Consider the following 17880-nt stretch of genomic DNA (forward strand, 5'->3'; position numbering starts at 1 on the left):
ACATATCAATAAGATGGCCACCTTCCTTAGCCTTGTACTTGCTATCCTTATTGAAATTAGGATCAAAGTGCTTGGCTAGGACCGTGACTAGGCCGCCATTAACAATAACGGTTGTACCCTTCTTCCCACTATCTACATGGAGCCATCTATCAACCAATAGCCTCAAAGAATTGTAAGGCTTGGTATGAATTCTTCCAATATTTAAAGCCGATTCAAGGAGAATAAAATCAAGTCTTGTGAAATGATTGGTGTCTTTCCTAGCAATTATGGTATTTCCCACAACTTTGTGCCATACTCTTATGCCCGGATGATGGACCAAAAGAGCACGACAAGCATGAAAATCATCAAATTTCTTCCCGGAGATTGCCTCCCAAAGAGGCTCGGGGTCATACTTCCCATATTGCTTATGATATCTCGCTTCATCGCTAAGACCCAAAATTTCACCCAATTCCGAAAAGGTAATGCGTCTACTAGTGTTAGCTAGACGAAACTTAAGATTTTCCCTATTCTCAACTTTTGTCACTTTTAAAAAACTTAAGAATTCTAAGACAAGGGAGGGGTATGTTACTTCCTTTGTTTCAAACAATTTCTTCAAACCCATGGCATTGAAAAAGGCTTTTGTTTGTTCAAGAACACCCAATTTCTCCAAAGCATCTTTACATATGAATTTGGTGGATTGAATTGATTTCAAAGCAAACTTGGCAAATGTCTTTCTATGGGTATCGGAAATAAAAGTTACCTCCGGATAATGCAAGAGTTGATCGATTACCGGAGTAGAAGGTGATGCTCCCATAGAAGTTTGTTGTTGTTGTTGTTGCACTTCCAAGTTTGGTGTTGCTACCACCATTGCCAAAGCTTTCTTTGTTTGGAGAGCTTTTTGCCTTTGAGAGAGAGCCTTTGCCTTTGGTGCCTTTGTTGCCTTTGTTGCACCCTTTGTCCTTGCCATTTGATGAACTAACCAAGAAAAGAATCAAAAATCTTCAATTTGTAGAATGCCCAAATCGATTTGAAGGTGAAAGGCTTTGCCTTTATGAAGTCAAAAATCGACTCAAAGGTTGAAGAATTTGTTCTTGGTTTTGATTTTTATTGAAGATGGAGTGATTGATTTGTTGTTTGAAGGATGGTTTGATTTGATTTTGGTGGGTTTTGTTGAGGGTTTTTGTTTTTGTGATGGAGAGGATGAGGGTTTTGATGTTGTGGGTAGTGTTTGTGAATGAATGAATGAATGAATGAAGGTGGGGTGGGTTATAAAGAAGTCGACAATTTCAAAACGCAGGGACAATCCGTGCGGATTGGACGCAATCCGTGCGGATTCTGCAGCTTCAAAATTTTCAAAATCCCGCCTAGAGACGGGCGGATTCTGGGGAATCCGCTCGGATTCTTTGAGGACGGGCGGATTTTGTGCGGGACGGACGGATTTCAGTCCGGAGATTTTTCTTTGTTTTCTTCAATTTGCAAGACGGGCGTCTTGTATAAAAGACGGACGGATTCTGTGAGACGGGCGTCTTTCCAGTAATCCGCTCGGATTCTTCAACAGTCAAGAAATTTGCAATTTCAGCTCAGCCCAGGACGGGCGTCTTCTCAGTAGGACGCTCGGATTCGCTGCAGACGGGTGGATTCTCAAGAATCCGCTCGGATTCTGCTCTGTTGTACACGTGTTCAGCTCCACCCGTGCACAAACGCAATCCCTTATCATTCTTTCTTTCTTTCTTTCAAATCTTGTGTTCTTCATTGTGGGGGCACTTACCAACGCATGGATAGCCTAGGCAATTGCCATCCCCACACTAAGGTAAAGCACTACATATCAATTGAAATCGTTAGTCCCTCCCTCACTTCTCTCTTTTCATGACAATTATTTTGATCAAAGTAAATAAAAACCCAAAAATGACAAAAATGCAATACAAAAATTGAAATGTAAGTTAGGGAGTTAGAAATATTTACAAGTGGTGGTTTAGGGAGGACTCCACCAAACTCTCATTCTTGATGAGATGTCAAGGGGGCATGTCCAAGGTGTTGTTGATGTTGCTCAACACCTTGAAAAAGTAATCAAAAGCTTGTTCATTGTTATGGTAGAGGTCCTCAATAGACCGTGGTCCTTGTTGTTGATCATGATCGATGGCATGCCCAATGTAGGGATTAAAGATCCCTTCAAATTCGTCGTCCCAAAGACCACAAACTTCATTGAGTTGATCATTGAAAATCTCTTGCTTAGATGGAGACAACTCTCCCAATTTCTTCTCTTGGCCAATGAGGCCATCTTCTTCTTCCTTGGTTGATTTTGATGAGCTTTGCAAGCTCTCCTTGTCACAATTCACTTGCTCTTTGAATGGAGCATCTTCAATTTTCTTCCTCCATTGGAGTTCCGATTTCTTCCTTTCATCTTTCCGGCTATAATGATCAATCATGAAACATGGCTCATGCAAACGAGGAGCTCTCATGGTCTTGTCAAGATTAAAAGTTATGCTTTCATCTCCCACTTCTAGAGTGAGCTCTCCATGTTTCACATCAATCACCGCACCCGCGGTGTGTAGGAAAGGTCTTCCTAAGATGATTGGAATGTTGGAATCTTCCTCCATATCAACAATGACAAAGTCCACCGGGATGAAAAACTTCCCAATTCGCACGGGGACATCTTCCCATATCCCTAATGGTGTCTTCGTCGATCTATCGGCCATTTGAAGAGTGATATTGGTGCATTTAAGCTCTCCCATTCCCAACCTTTTACTTACCGAGTATGGCATGACACTCACACTAGCCCCTAGATCACATAAGGCTTTGTTGATCGTTGTGTCGCCAATGGTACACGGTATTGAGAAGCTTCCCGGATCCTTTAACTTTGGAGGTGAACTCCCTTGAAGTATTGCACTACTCACCTTAGTGAAGGCGATAGTCTCAAGTTTCCGGATCGACTTCTTCTTTGTGAGGATATCTTTCATGTACTTTGCATAGGCCGGTACGTGATTGATTAATTCCGTGAAAGGAATTGAGACTTCTAAATTCTTCACAATTTCCATGAATTTTCCAAGTTGATCATCAAATTTGGGCTTGGCTTGACGACTTGGAAAAGGAAGTCTAATCACAATGGGCTCCTTCTCTTTGGCCTTGTCTTCATTTTTCTTTGAACTTTCTTCTTTTGATGATTCCCCTTCTTTGGGGCTTTGCACAATTTCTTCCTTTTCACTAGCTTTCACAACTTCATCCTCAACTTGCTTCTTCGGTACTTCATATCTTGTACCACTTCTCAAGTGAATGGCACTAACCGTTTCATGTCTAGGGGGATTACTTTGAGGTGGTAATTGCCCCTTTTGTCTTTGTGAGCTTGAAGATGCTAGTTGAGTCAATTGTGTTTCCAACATCTTGGTGTGAGCTAGAATGTTGTTGATGGTGGTGTCTTTTGCTTGGCTATCTTTTTGCATTTGAGTGAAAAATTCTTGTTGATTCTTTTGCATTTGGAGGACCGCTTTTTGGACATCAAAACCTTGGTCATTTTGGTGATTGTATGGATTTTGATTTTGGTAACCTTGGTTTTGATTGTAAAAGGGTCTTTGATTTTGATTTCTCATGGGTGGTGGAGTGTATGTTGTTTGAGGGTTTTGAACATTTTGGCTTTTGTATGAGAGATTTGGATGGAACTTGGTGTTTTCATTGTAAAAATTTGAATAAGGGGTACCACTTTTGTAAGCTTGGAAAGCATTAACTTGTTCGGTTGTTCCCCTACACTCACTTGGGTCATGACCCAAAGTTCCACAATTCTCACATATCCCACTTAGGATTGATGAGGATGCCGTCATGGCATTGACATGATGCTTTGATGATTTTGAGTTTTCCTCAAGTCTAGCCATAGCTTGTTCAAACTTCAAGTTGATTGTGTCAATGTGAGCACTAAGTTGAGTACCCAATTGAGTAACGGAGTCCACTTCATACTTTCCTCCTCTAGTAGCCTTGCGAGGCCTACTATATTGTGAATTATGGACCGCCATTTCCTCAATCTTGTTCCATGTTTGATTGTCATCAACTTCGGTGAACATTCCATTTGATCCCATATTGAGAATGTTCCTTGAATCTTCATATAAACCATTCCAAAATTGTTGCACTAAAAACCATTCGCTAAGTCCATGGTGAGGACATGAGCGACAAATACCTTTGAACCGCTCCCAAGCTTCATACAAAGATTCTTCATCCCTTTGCTTAAAACCCGTAATTTGAGCTCTTAGCATGTTAGTCTTTTCCGGTGGGTAGAATTTTTGTAGAAAGCTAGAGCCAACTTCTTCCAAGAATCTATTCCAAGGGTGGCCTTATCAAGGCCCTTCAACCATTGCTTTGCGGTGCCGATTAACGAAAAAGGAAATAAGACCCATCTTATTTGGTCTTGAGTCACGCCCGTTTGAGAGATAGCATCACAATAATCGCAAAAGGTTTCCATATGAGAATGAGGGTCCTCACTAGGCATTCCCCTGAATTGGCTCCTCTCAACTAGTTGGATGAAGGCGGACTTGGCAATAAAATTACCGGTGAGATGTTGCGGTGTAGGAGTACCATTTGGTAGATCCTCCTCGGTGGGTATAGAGTGTGACGAGAATTTAGGCATTGTAGGTGGATTTTGTGGGATATTGTGTAATGGGTTTTCTTCTCCTTCTATTGCGAAAGGATTGACAAACTCACTAGTGGGTTGAACAACTTCACCAACACCTCCCAAATTCCTCCTAACAAGTCTCCTATTATTCGTCAAGGTTCTTTCGATTTCACGGTCAAAAGGTAACAAATCTCATTGTAACCTTCTAGACATGCAAAATATCAAACAACTCGAAAACAATTAGAACAAACCTTGAGGAGTTTTACTTCCCCAAGGTGAAAAAGACACAACTAATAACAATAAAAGAAATCTTAAATCAATTAAACACCGTCCCCGGCAACGGCGCCATTTTTGATCGAGGCCATTTCGTGTTCACAATTAAGCATATGTGGTCGTTGGTCAATGGTCGATACAAAACACAATTTATACTCCACAAATAACTCTACAATTAGTAAAGAGGCAAGTAAAGGTCGGATCCCAAGGGACGGGTATTGAAATGAGAATTCTATTGTAACTAGTAGTGTCTAAGGGTGTCACAAATTGGATTGATGTAGAAGGTCACTAAACTAGAATAACAATGAAAATAAACAAGCAAGATGAATAAAAAGGGGTGTAAATAATTGATTAAAGGCACTAGGGTGTCATGGGTTCATAGGGGAATCATGGGATATGATCATACAAACATGTTCTCAAATTATAAGCAAGCAATTATTGTTGTGATGGATTGGGTTATATCTTACAATCCTAGGAAAGTTTGGGTCCCGGAGCCGAATCGATTAGATTGTACAACACCTACAAGTCGACTTAATCTTTCCTACTCAACACATGCATGGTCTAACAAGACTCGAGTTGGGTTATGTCTTACAAGTCAAGTTGAAAGGATAGAAGATGATAGTAAATGCAAGGATTCATAGGCTTAGCATTTCATCAAATATAACATGTGCATGTATTAAGATCAAAACAAGCAAGTAAATAAGATATGAAAGCATATTGATTTAAGCATGAATCATTCCCCATGATGGTTTCCCCTAATCACCCATTAAACCCTAGCTAAGAGACTACTCACTCATTATCATATTGATCATGCTAGAAAGGTTGTCAATCATACTAACATAATGAAACATGATGAATAAATGAAAGTAATTAACAATAATTAAAAAGGGATTAAGAGATTATACCTACTAATGATTCCAATAATAAAGCAAGAATAATAGAAGTACTTGAATCCTAGATTGAGAGGTTGTCAATCTCCCAATAATAACCCAAATAATCTTCAATTACCCAAAATAAAGGAAGAACAAGAGAGAGATTAAAGAACTAAAACTTGGATTAAAACTTGATTAATACTTGATTAATACTTGATTACAATATTGAAGAGAGATTTGATTGATATTAACTACACTAATTATTGATAAGAAGAACATGCTCCTCTAATTAGCCTAATGGGGTATTTATAGTGAAAATTAGGGAGGATGCATTAGGGTTAACTAAGGGCTAAACTAGTAATTACACTTTTTAAGTTGAGCAAGGAGAATCCGGTATTTTCTGAGAGAAGGGCTTCTCTTTTCGTAGCTTGAAGAATGAAAATCGTGCTGTACTGAAATCCGTGCGGATTGGAGTCGGGACGGCCGGATCTGGGCTGAGGAATCCGAGCGGATTCAAGAGAGGGACGCTCGGATTGTCTTTGGGGAATCCGAGCGGATTCAGGTGGGGACGCTCGGATTGGGCTGGACGGACGGGCGGATTTGGTACAATCCGTTCGGATTGTAGTTCAGCGTCAATTCTTCTTCTTTTCTTCCCTTTTCTTCATAAATTCCTTGGGGATTTCCTCGGGGACGCAAGGATCCTTTTCTCAACATTGCTCTTCTACTATGATATGTACAAAGGCCTTCTAGTCTTGTCTCTTCTTGATGCTTGGTCATTGAATACAATCAATTTAGCCTCGTTTTGCCATGAAAATGCAAGATTCTTACTCCTTTCCTACCAAGGGATCAAAATCTCAAAGAATATGCAAAACAAAGAACTAAAGATAAGAAATGACCCAAATAGGCACTAAAAAGCATGGAAACAATGGTAATTCGGGGGCTAAATATGCGCCAATTATGGTCACATCAGTCGTTCCATTTACATTGCTAATTTCATGTTACTACTTCAAGAGAAAGAATAATTTATGGCATATCATCATCACTTTCATGTTATGTTCAACAACTCAACTAAAATTTGCAGACGGTCTTTACAGCTGTGAAAATTTGGGCATATATTCATCACTCATCGATTCTATTAGCATAATGAAGTTCAACTCATGCTTATACGTCAATTACAACCTCAATTCTTCAATTATAAATCACGAATTTCCACTTAAGGCACTTTTAAGACGGAGTTTTAAGGCAACTTTCTAAGGTAAAATCACCAAAAATCTATCCCCCAACATGATATAAACAATACTTAAGGCTCAATTCTTCCATGTAATCATTGTAAAACAACCAAAAATCGATTTCAATTTTGGAAACCCTAGAAATTTCGGGTTCAATTTTGCAATTTCTAATCTAATTTACAGCAATTAATCACCAACAAACATGGAAAGAAGGCATGTGAGTCATGTTTCAACAATTAAAAGCACCAAATTGATCATTATAATCGAAAATTTCAGATTATTACACTATTTTAACACATTCAAAGTAACAAATCACATAAATTAAGAATAATAACATACCTTGATTGATTAGTAAGGTAAAGAAACGAATTAAACAAGAAAAATCAACCCCAAGAATCACTACTAACCCAAGAGAAAGAGAGGATTTGAGAGGGAATAAGGGATTGAGAGTGATTTAGGATGGGTGTGTCGAAATATAGAGGAATAAGGAGAAGAAATAGAAAGATGGAGGGTTTTAAGAAAACCCGTAGGAATTCTCGCATGACAATAACCTACTCGATCGAGTGCCGGGGTACTCGATCGAGTACCACCCTACTCGATCGAGTAGGGGCTAAATCGTCGAGTGTCTGCAGGAAATTTTCCAAATCCCGACGTTATCGCCCCCTAACTAGATCGAGTGAGGTCTACTCGGTCAAGTAAGCACTCGCACTCGGTCAAGTATAGTTAAGTACTCGATCATAAGTACGAAGTAACTTGAAGGTTCCTGCAAAAACAACACCGCGTGTCGATTCCAACTAAGTTCGGAATTCGGCACTCATTATCAAATTCATTCACGTATTACTATTATTAACAAGGTCTACCATATTGCCAAACAAATGAAGCTTATCCTACGTACACTACACCCATTACCCTACTCGGTTTACCTGTTACCGAACCTTCCGTAAACATAATCACGTCATCGTATTAAATTTAAGCTTACTTTATATATTACTACTAAATTGAAACTTTTAACTTACCATTCGTTCATTCTTTCATTTGTCATGTAATTGCATAATTTTCATAATAAATGAATCTATCACCTCTCGCATAATGCATACTTTTAAACAACTCATTCGATCATGTCCTACATTCTATCATACGCAATTCACCTTGCATGAATCAAATATTACGCAGCGGAAAAATTTCGACCATCCTATAAGGCAACAACGCATTACCATACGCTATATCTCGAATTATAACTCACTATACTATAATTACCATCATGTGAGCTACATAAATTTTCGTCGCATATCTCATAACCATCATATAAGCTCACTACTCATCCAACGAGCTTCAATAATCTTATCAATAATTACCATACTCGGCCCAAACATTACTATCACACCTCTATTAATTCCAACAAAACTTAACCGGAGGTAGCTCCGGCACAATTAACATACATAACACACATAGACTCACGGACTCCACATTCCCATCCCATGTGACTGGCTTAAGTGTCATGAGGCCAAAATTTTGAAATGAGGGCGCCTACTCACCCAAAATCTAGCATCAGCCGGGGCTCCCATTACACATACACCAGGTTCATTTTATTAGACTCTCTACGTTCATTATGTTCATTTGTTACAGGTTCCAAAATCGTCTCTCTGATACCACTTTGTAACACCCCCATATCCAGAGGAGCCTTAACTAGGCCTTCCTTAGCATATAAGGGCGTTACCATCTCGGCTACCCGAGGAAAGTAGTTATCAAACGTCAATAAAAGAACTATTAAGCTTTATTACAAGTGATTCAAACCAAAATACAATACAAGGTACAACTCAAAGACTACTCGCTATGACCGTCATATCTCGTGAGGACTCATCCCGCCCGGACTCGGCTATCCACAACATCAACACTGCTAAGACCGACTGCTCACCATAAGGGATCACGGCAGACACATAACAAACAAACAACCAAACAAGGTCAGTACTGAGATAAGACAAGACAACGGCAACTACAATCAACAATACGAACAATGACAACAGTCCCAACCATAATCACAATAATCCAACCAAACCTGTCACTGACTGTCCACTGGACCAGCCCTGCCAGTGGGGGACCGCAGCCGTTCCCACCTAAGCCCCGCTCATCATACGAGCGATAACCCTGTCCCATTAATGTGCACATCCCCTTCCGTGGCGGGTTCCACGAAGGGCGAAACTAGGGCGTGAAGCCACTCCCGCAAGTGACCCCACTCAGCCGAGAACGCATCCCGAGAACATCAACAACAACCACAACCATCACGATACAACAATTATAGCAGACAACCAAACACAACACAGCCACAATATTCGACACACTAGACCATCTACAGAAACTGAGTAGGCGAACCTACCTTTACGCATCCGCAACCAATCCATGCCGACAAACAAAGTATCCAGCGCACAAGCAAAGCCTATTACCATCATGCAAATATCTATTACTACAAGCAAAACCCTAACTATAGAAACAAAGGCACGGATGATGAATATGACATACCTATTAGGGGAAAACTCAGCAAAAGACCGCTACCCGACTCAAGAGACGCTCTCCTAAGGCTCAAGAATCTTCAAAAGGCATCCATGGAGGTTTTGAGGTGAAGGGAAGGGAAAGGGGCGACTGAAGGATAGGAAGAAAGTGGCGGAAGTGGTTTGCGGATTTAACAAAACGCGATATATAACCCTCGCTGAAAACGCGGTACTCGATCGAGTACCCAACCTACTCGATCGAGTGGCCCCCTACTCGATCGAGTACCCTAGCTACTCGATCGAGTAGCCTCTACTCTATCGAGTACCACGCTCAACACGCAGCCCAAACAAGTTTTGGCACACTTTCCTAAGACTACTTCCACTCCCAAGGTCGGTCAACATCGGTCAAAGGGTCCCTAAAAGGGCGGGTATTACAGTGTGTCCGAACGGAGAAATCGAACACTACTTGATATGGTTCGATCCATGATGAGTCACACCGTGTTGCCTGATTCATTGTAGGGTTATGCTCTTCTGTCAGCTGATCTAATACTTAACCGAAGTCCGTCTAAAGCTGTTGACAAGACTCCATATGAACTATGGAAGGGAACGGTCCCTAACTTGTCCTTTATACGGGTTTGGGGCTGCGAGGCTTATGTCAAGTGGAGACACGAGGATAAGCTCGGCCCGCGATCGGTCAAGACATACTGTATAGGTTATCCTAAAGGAACACTTGGTCATTACTTTTATTCGCCAACCGAACAACGTGTATTTGTTGCGGCTAGTGCGACATTCTTAGAGAAGGAATTTCTCGAGAATGCGAAGAGTAATAGAACCTTCGAGCTGTCGGAGATTCCAGAACCAAATACCGAGCAACCATTGGAGGAACCAGTTCCTTCAATCCCGGCTGCGGTTAATATTCCTGAGGAACCTAGGAGGTCGGGAAGAGTCTCTATTCCTCCGGACAGATACTTTGGTATGGTCGAGGAACATGACATAGATGACATTCTACTCTTAACGAGTAGTGAACCCGCAACCTATAAAGGTGCCATGACTAGTTCCGACTCAAAGCTATGGCTTGAGGCCATGCAATCCGAGATGGACTCTATGTATGAGAACAACGTATGGGATCTTGTTGACTTACCTGCTAAGGTTCGTCCCCTTCAATGCAAATGGCTTTACAATATAAAGCATTCTGTGGAAGGTCAACAAGATATCTATAAAGCACGACTAGTTGCTAAAGGTTTCACCCAAGTGCCAGGTTTGCACTACGATGAAATTTTTGCACCCTTAGTCATCTTTGCGTTCCATTCGGATTATCTTAGCGATTGCCGCTTTTCATGACTATGAAATTTGGCAGATGGATGTGAAAACCGCCTTCTTAAACGGTTATTTGGAGGAAGAGTTGTACATGGTACAACCCGAAGGTGTCATCGATCCTGAACATCCTAAGAAAGTGTGCAAGCTTAAGCGTTCCATTTATGGACTTAAGCAAGCTTCTAGGAGTTGGAATCATCGTTTCGACCAAGTGATAAAAGAAAATGGATTTACTCGATCGGTCGAGGAACCATGTCTATATATCAAGTCGAGTGGGAGCAAGATTGTCTTCCTAATATTGTATGTTGATGACATACTCCTGATTGGGAATGACATACCTCTCTTAACTTCGATAAAGTATGGTTGAAGAACCATTTCCAGATGAAAGATTTGGGTGAGGCACAAAGAATTTTGGGCATCCGTATCTATCGAGATAGATCACGTCGGATGTTATCTCTCAGTCAGGAGTCTTATATAGACAAGATACTAGAGAGATTCAGCATGACTAACTCCAAAAAGGGGTTTCTTCCTATGGCTCCAGGGGTGCATTTGAGCAAGTCTCAGGCACCAGAGACACCGAAAGAGAAAGAGCGCATGACACGGATTCCTTATGCCTCGGCAATAGGATCAATCATGTATGCCATGATATGCACACGTCCGGACGTGGCATATGCATTGAGTATGACGAGTCGATTCCAACAGCATCCAGGTGAATCACATTGGATGGCTGTCAAGAACATTCTTAAGTACCTACGGAGGACTAAAGATTGGGCATTGACTTATGGAGGCCAACAAAAGCTATGCGCAACCGGTTACGCAGATGCTAGCTTCTAAACGGATCGAGATGACTCGAAATCTCAGTCTGGATTCGTTTTTACTCTTAATGGCGCTGCAGTCAGCTGGAAGAGTTCCAAACAAAGTGTTACAGCAGATTCTACGACTGAGTCCGAGTACTATGCCGCGTACGAAGGCGCAAAGGAAGCGATATGGATGCGTCAATTCTTACAAGGACTATCTGTAGTGCCTAGTTCGAATGACCCGATCACCATCTATTGCGACAATAGAGGTGCCATCTTCCAAGCTAAGGAGCCTAAGTCTAGCAACAAGTCTAGGCATGTACAACGGAAAGCTCATCTAATCCGAGATTACGTGGAGCAAAAGGAGGTAGTGATAGAAAAAATTGCTACAGATGATAATATAGCAGATCCTCTCACTAAACCATTACGACAAGATAAGCATGAAGGGCATGTTAATTCCATGAGAATTAAACGTGTTCCTGAGTTGTAGTACTCTTTTATGGATTAGATTCATTCTCTTTTATACTCTATACGACATCATCGTTTTGATATTTATATATTTTGTTTTTCATGTGGATTTGTACGACAATTTTGAACACCACAAAGTGAACTGAACAAACATTATATTTAGTCAAACGCGATGTTGAGATAATTATTTAATACGGATTAAATAATAATGGCTAAGACGAATTAAGCGGTTAATTCGTAAATTGAATATAAACGATTATATTTAATTGATGTATATTGAATTAATTATACAATATTGTCTTTGTCGGACAAGTATTAATATGTCGACTAATCCATGTTACTAGTCGATATTTTAATAACCGATAACCGATGACGATTTATAATAAAATCCCGTCATATACATTTTAGCATTTTCGAGTCGGACCACGAGTTAAAAATAAGGAGAAAGTGAAAGCCCACTCTCTACCATTTGAAACCCACGGCCGAACCACATGAACAAAAGGAGAGGGCTTCTCTCCTTTTGACCTAATGCATTTCATTTGCACAAAAATTAGGGTTTCGGGGCAATTTTCTCTGAAATTCTAGATCTCTCATCGAAAACCTCACAAAAACTCTCTCAATATTGCAAGGCAATTAGAGAGTACTTTCTAGCACAAGGGGCATAGTCTCAGACGGTCTTGGGTGCAACGATTAGGAGGAAATCTACTTTGATTTCTGTTCTTAGACCGAATTCACAAAGGACTCGAGGTTGATTCTATTCTCTTATCGTTTTTCTCTTGTTTTTCGTTTATGACAATAATCACATGTTAAAGATACGTTATAGTCCTAAAATTTAAGGGAATTTTACGGATATTTCCCTTCATGAATTTCCTCAAGTAGGCTTTGAAAATAGAGTTCATCAGACTCTGAAAAGTGGAGGGTGCATTAGTAAGACCAAAAGGCATTACTAAGAACTCATAGTGTCCTTCATGTGTTCTAAAAGCTGTCTTTTGTACATCCTCGTTTTGCATTCTGATCTGCCAATACCCTGCTCTCAAGTCTATTTTTGAAAAAACAGCAGACTCATGCAACTCATCTAGAAGCTCATCAATTACAGGGATATGAAATTTGTCTTTTATGGTGTGTTTGTTTAACTCTCTATAATCTACACACAATCTCCAAGATCCATCTTTTTTCTTTACTAAAACTACAGGAGAAGAATAAGGACTCTGACTAGGTCTCACAACTCCATTACTCAACATTTCCTTAGTAATTTATTCAATAGCATTTTTCTGAATAATGGGGTACCTGTAGGGTCTGACATTAATTGGTGATGTTCCTGGAAGAAGATGTATCTGATGGTCATGACTTCTATGGGGAGGAAGAGTCTCAGGTTCAGCAAATACATCAGCAAATTCTTGCAACACACTTTTAATGCAATCAGGGGTCTTGTGCTGTGTACTTTCTATCTCTCCTGTCTCAGGTTTACACTGGAGGTTTAATGCAAATAGCTGACCTCCTTTACAGCTTTGTAAGATTTTATCTCCACCTATCCACTGTAACTCCCCTCTTTTAATTCCCCTTAGTATCACCCTCTTCTTCTCATACATAAACTCCATCCTCAGTTTCTCAAAGTCCCAACTCACTGGTCCTAAAGAAGCTAACCATTCCACCCCCAAAACCATTTCACACCCCCCTAGTGAAACAATCATGACATCTGCTACAAACTCCGCGCCATGAAGTTGCCACCTAAATTACCTACACATTCTTGTGGTAACAATAGTATCTCCATTGGCCACACTTACCTCCTATGGATAAGTGTTATCAAGCTTACATCCTAACTTCCTTTTTTTGGTAGAATGTGAATATATATATTAATATAATAAAACGTGCCACCAATACAAACAATTTTTGAATTACACTCTATATATGAAACCTACACAAACTCCTATAAAAAAAATCAGACTGCCTTAAAAAACCAGGTTGTCTGATATTTAGAAGGCCACTTTCTGCTTTGGAAACGTGCTTGAACAGAAGATTTCACTTCCTTTATCACCTGAGTAGGAGAATGAACAACCATATCAATTCTGCAGAGTTTTCTAGCCCGCCAGATTTGGTACAAGACAGCCACCACTGCAGCAAAAACCAAGTGTTTTTTAAGCAATGATCTGCATCTCCAATTAACACACCAGTGAAGGATATCCTGGGGAGGTAATGAGACACACAGCCATTGCCTCAATATAGCCCAACACCTGATACTGAAGGCACACTGGTAGAACAAGTACTTGTGATCCTCTATATGCAATGCACAAAGGTCACAGATCCCATCAATATGTAGTCCAAATTCCCTCAATCTGTCCTTAGTCAACAACCTTTCCTTAGCAAACAGCCAAGCAATGAAGGAATGCTTGGGAACATTAAGCCTATTCCATACCACAGGAGCCCATTGTGCTTTAGTCTGAGGTCCTTGCAACCATCTATATCCAGCAGCCACAGTATACTTACCATCACACCACTGATTCAGATGATAACCAGGTTTAAATATGTCCTTAACAGCACATATCTTCCTCCAAGTCCAACTAGATTGTAATGAAGGAGCATAGTCTTGCCAATTCCTACCTTTCATATACACATGATCCACCCACTTAATCCACAAGTGGTCACTTTTACAAGCAAGCCACCAGGTATATTTACCAATTAAATCTTGATTCCATAGTCTGCAATTCACAATGCCAAGCCCCCCAAATTTTTTCTCAATACATAATGAATCCCAAGCCACAGAAGGAGCTCTCCCATACTGATCACTACTACTCCAGAGGTAATTCCTGCAAATTGCAGTGATCCTATCAAGAACTGTAACAGGGATCACAAAAATTCGAGCCCAGTATACATGGAGTTGAGATAAAACAGCTTGAATCAATACAAGTCTCCCAGAGTAGTTGAGCTTCTTTTTCCCCCCAGCTCCTGAGTTTGCTAACCACTTTCTCAACAAGTCTAGTACAATCACCAATTGCCATACGTTTATAGGATACTGGAATCCCTAGGTACTTAAAAGGAAAACTCCCCTCCTTGAACCCAGAAATACTTAGAATATAATCCATCTCACCTTGATTTATGCCATTGAAATAAATTTCAGATTTTTCACAATTCATTTCAAGCCCAGAAACAAAGGAGAACATTGCAAAGGCTCTCAATAAAACTTTAATAGAGACCCTATCTCCCCTACAGAACATAAGAAGGTCATATGCAAAGCACACGCAGAGGGAATGATAATTAAACTCCAGTTGCTCAGTAACCACACTTAACACCCTACTCAAGTACTCCATACAAATGGTAAAAATCAAGGGTGACAAGGGATCACCCTGTCTAATACCATGCTTCCCTTGAAAATACCCAAAGGTGGACCCATTAAGTGATAGTGTAAACCAGGGAGAAGAAACACACCTCATAATCCATTGCACCAGCTTATCAGGAAATTTTAGGGCCAATAGCATCTGCTCAATGAATTGCCATTCTATGGAATCATAGGCTTTTTTAAGGTCTATCTTCATGATACACCTAGGAGAGCAGGAATTCCTATTGTAGAGCTGCACTAAATCTTGACATATTAAGATATTATCAACAATCTCCCTTCCTTTGATAAAAGCACTCTGATTGGCACTAATGATCTCAGGTAGGAGATTGACCATTCTATTACAAATAATTTTGGAAATGATCTTATAAAGGACGTTACAACAGGCAATAGGCCTGAAGTCAGACACACTCAGAGGTCTATCTTTTTTTGGAATCAATGTCAAAGTGGTAGAATTCACTTGTTTCAGAAGCTTACCAGTAGTAAAAAACTCCTTGACAACCTGAATGACATCCTTACCAACAATTGAATAAGCATCTTTATAAAACTGGGAAGTATAACCATCAGGTCCTGGAGATTTGTTGGGAGGAATAGAAACCAGTGCTTCATATATTTCAGAATCAGTTACATCCCTGATTAACTCAGCAGCCTGTGTCTCAGAAACAGTCACACCTTGTCTCACAGTTGGGATATGAACGTTGCCAACCCACTTACTGGTCCCTAAAAGATTCTTGTAGTAATCCTCAAAAGCTGCCTCAATACCAGCATTAGTATCTTGCAGCACACCATGTCTGTCCAGAATATAGAAAACTCTATTCTGCAAACGCATAGCTTTCAGAGTACTATGAAAATAGCTAGTATTCTCATCCCCCTCACTACACCATTGAGTCTTAACTTTTTGGCTAAGGAAACTCACCCTAGCTTTGTCCAACTCTCTATAAGCTTCTGTAGCCACCCTTTCATTTTGTTGTAACAGCACATTGGAAGGGACCAACTGTAGCTTTGACTAAATATCATGGAGGTGGATCAGAGCCACATTGGTAGCAGTCTCAATATTGGCATAGCTGGCAGCATTCAGAGCCTTCAGAGGTTGCTTTAACAACTTCAATTTTTTAACAACTTGAAACATAGTATGGCCTGGATGAGCTCATCCTAACTTCCTTGCCACTGCCTCATCTAGGAAGTTGTGTGTACTTCCTGAATCCACTAAGATATGTACTGGATGAGCTCTCACCTTCCCTGTAACTCTCATGGTTTAAAATGAGTTACTTCCAGAGATAGCATTAAGGGATATCAATGGCTGCTCATCTAAAATCTCTCCTACCTCTTGTGGCTCATTTTCCTCAATTTCCATCAAACTCTCATCACACCAGACATTTTCCTCCTCCTCACTATCTATGGGAACAATCTGAATCTTATACATTTGCCTCTTACACTTATGACCAGGTGTAAATTGTTCATCACAATAAAAACACAGATTTTTTCCTCCTTCTCTCCTCAACATCTATAGGAAGGGGTGGTCTATTTCTAGTATATGGTTTATAAGGAGCAGTATTTGTATTACGTGAGATTGTAGGTGTGTTTTTGTGTTCATATTTAAATTTGTTGAAGTGTGGGATTTATTATAAGATTGAAAAGGTGTATAATTTGATCTCATTTGTGGTGGTTTCTCAAGAATTGGCTTACTAGCAGATTTGGTGGCAGCAAGTGTTTCTTCTTGAAGTCTGGCATACTCTACTGCCTCACTTAGAGAAATTGGTTTGAATGCCTTAACAAAAGATTTAATTGTAGGCTTCAATCCTCCCACAAAACTATCCAAAAAATACTGATTAGGCAACAACCTATTTCTTTGCAACATTAATCCCTGAAGGTGCTCAAAAGCATCAAGATAATCTTCTAAAGATCCAACTTGAGACAATTTGTTAAATTCCTCAACAACATTACTATCAATTGCTTTTTTGAATCTAACACACAAATACATAGCAAAATCATCCCAATCCACATTTCCCCTAACTACCATGTAACTATGTACCCAAGATTCAGCCTTACCACATACATACAAAGAAGCTAAATCTGTCTTTTGATTGTTGGGAATGTTACACAATTCAAAGTATCTATTGCATTTCTTTACCCATAACCTAGCATTACTACCATCAAATTGGGGAAATTCAATTTTAGGGTTAAAACCAAAATTGCGAGGGTGTGGTTGATGTATACCTTCCCGATGTACTGGTTCGTCATGAATTCGATTATTCTGGAGCCCCTGAAGCAATGTTTCAATCCGCTGATTCTGCTCCTTCAGTAACCCCATTGAATCCTCGATTACTTGCATGCAGTCCTCCATTTGTGCTCGTAATTGAACAATTGTGAGTTTCGCCAGCTTCGAATTAGACTCCAATGGCGGATGTTTGCAAGCTTCGGTTAATCGTAACAATGGCGGAAGCTTCACAGCAATCTTGTAATGGCAGACGATATTCAGAGTCCAGGAAAGAGTCTCTGGTACCAGATGTAACGATTCTCAGGGAATTAATCCGGAA

General features: G+C 40.2%; 1 non-coding gene across 1 annotated transcript; it reads left to right on the forward strand.

The window, feature by feature from the left end:
• Positions 1-4110: 4110 nt before the first annotated feature.
• LOC141625958 (small nucleolar RNA R71) lies at positions 4111-4217 on the forward strand. Its single transcript, XR_012535697.1, has one exon. It is a non-coding gene; the product is annotated as a small nucleolar RNA R71 (small nucleolar RNA).
• The last annotated feature ends 13663 nt before the right edge of the window (positions 4218-17880 follow it).

Source organism: Silene latifolia, chromosome X (genome assembly GCF_048544455.1).
Source record: "Silene latifolia isolate original U9 population chromosome X, ASM4854445v1, whole genome shotgun sequence".
Classification (NCBI taxonomy): domain Eukaryota; kingdom Viridiplantae; phylum Streptophyta; class Magnoliopsida; order Caryophyllales; family Caryophyllaceae; genus Silene; species Silene latifolia.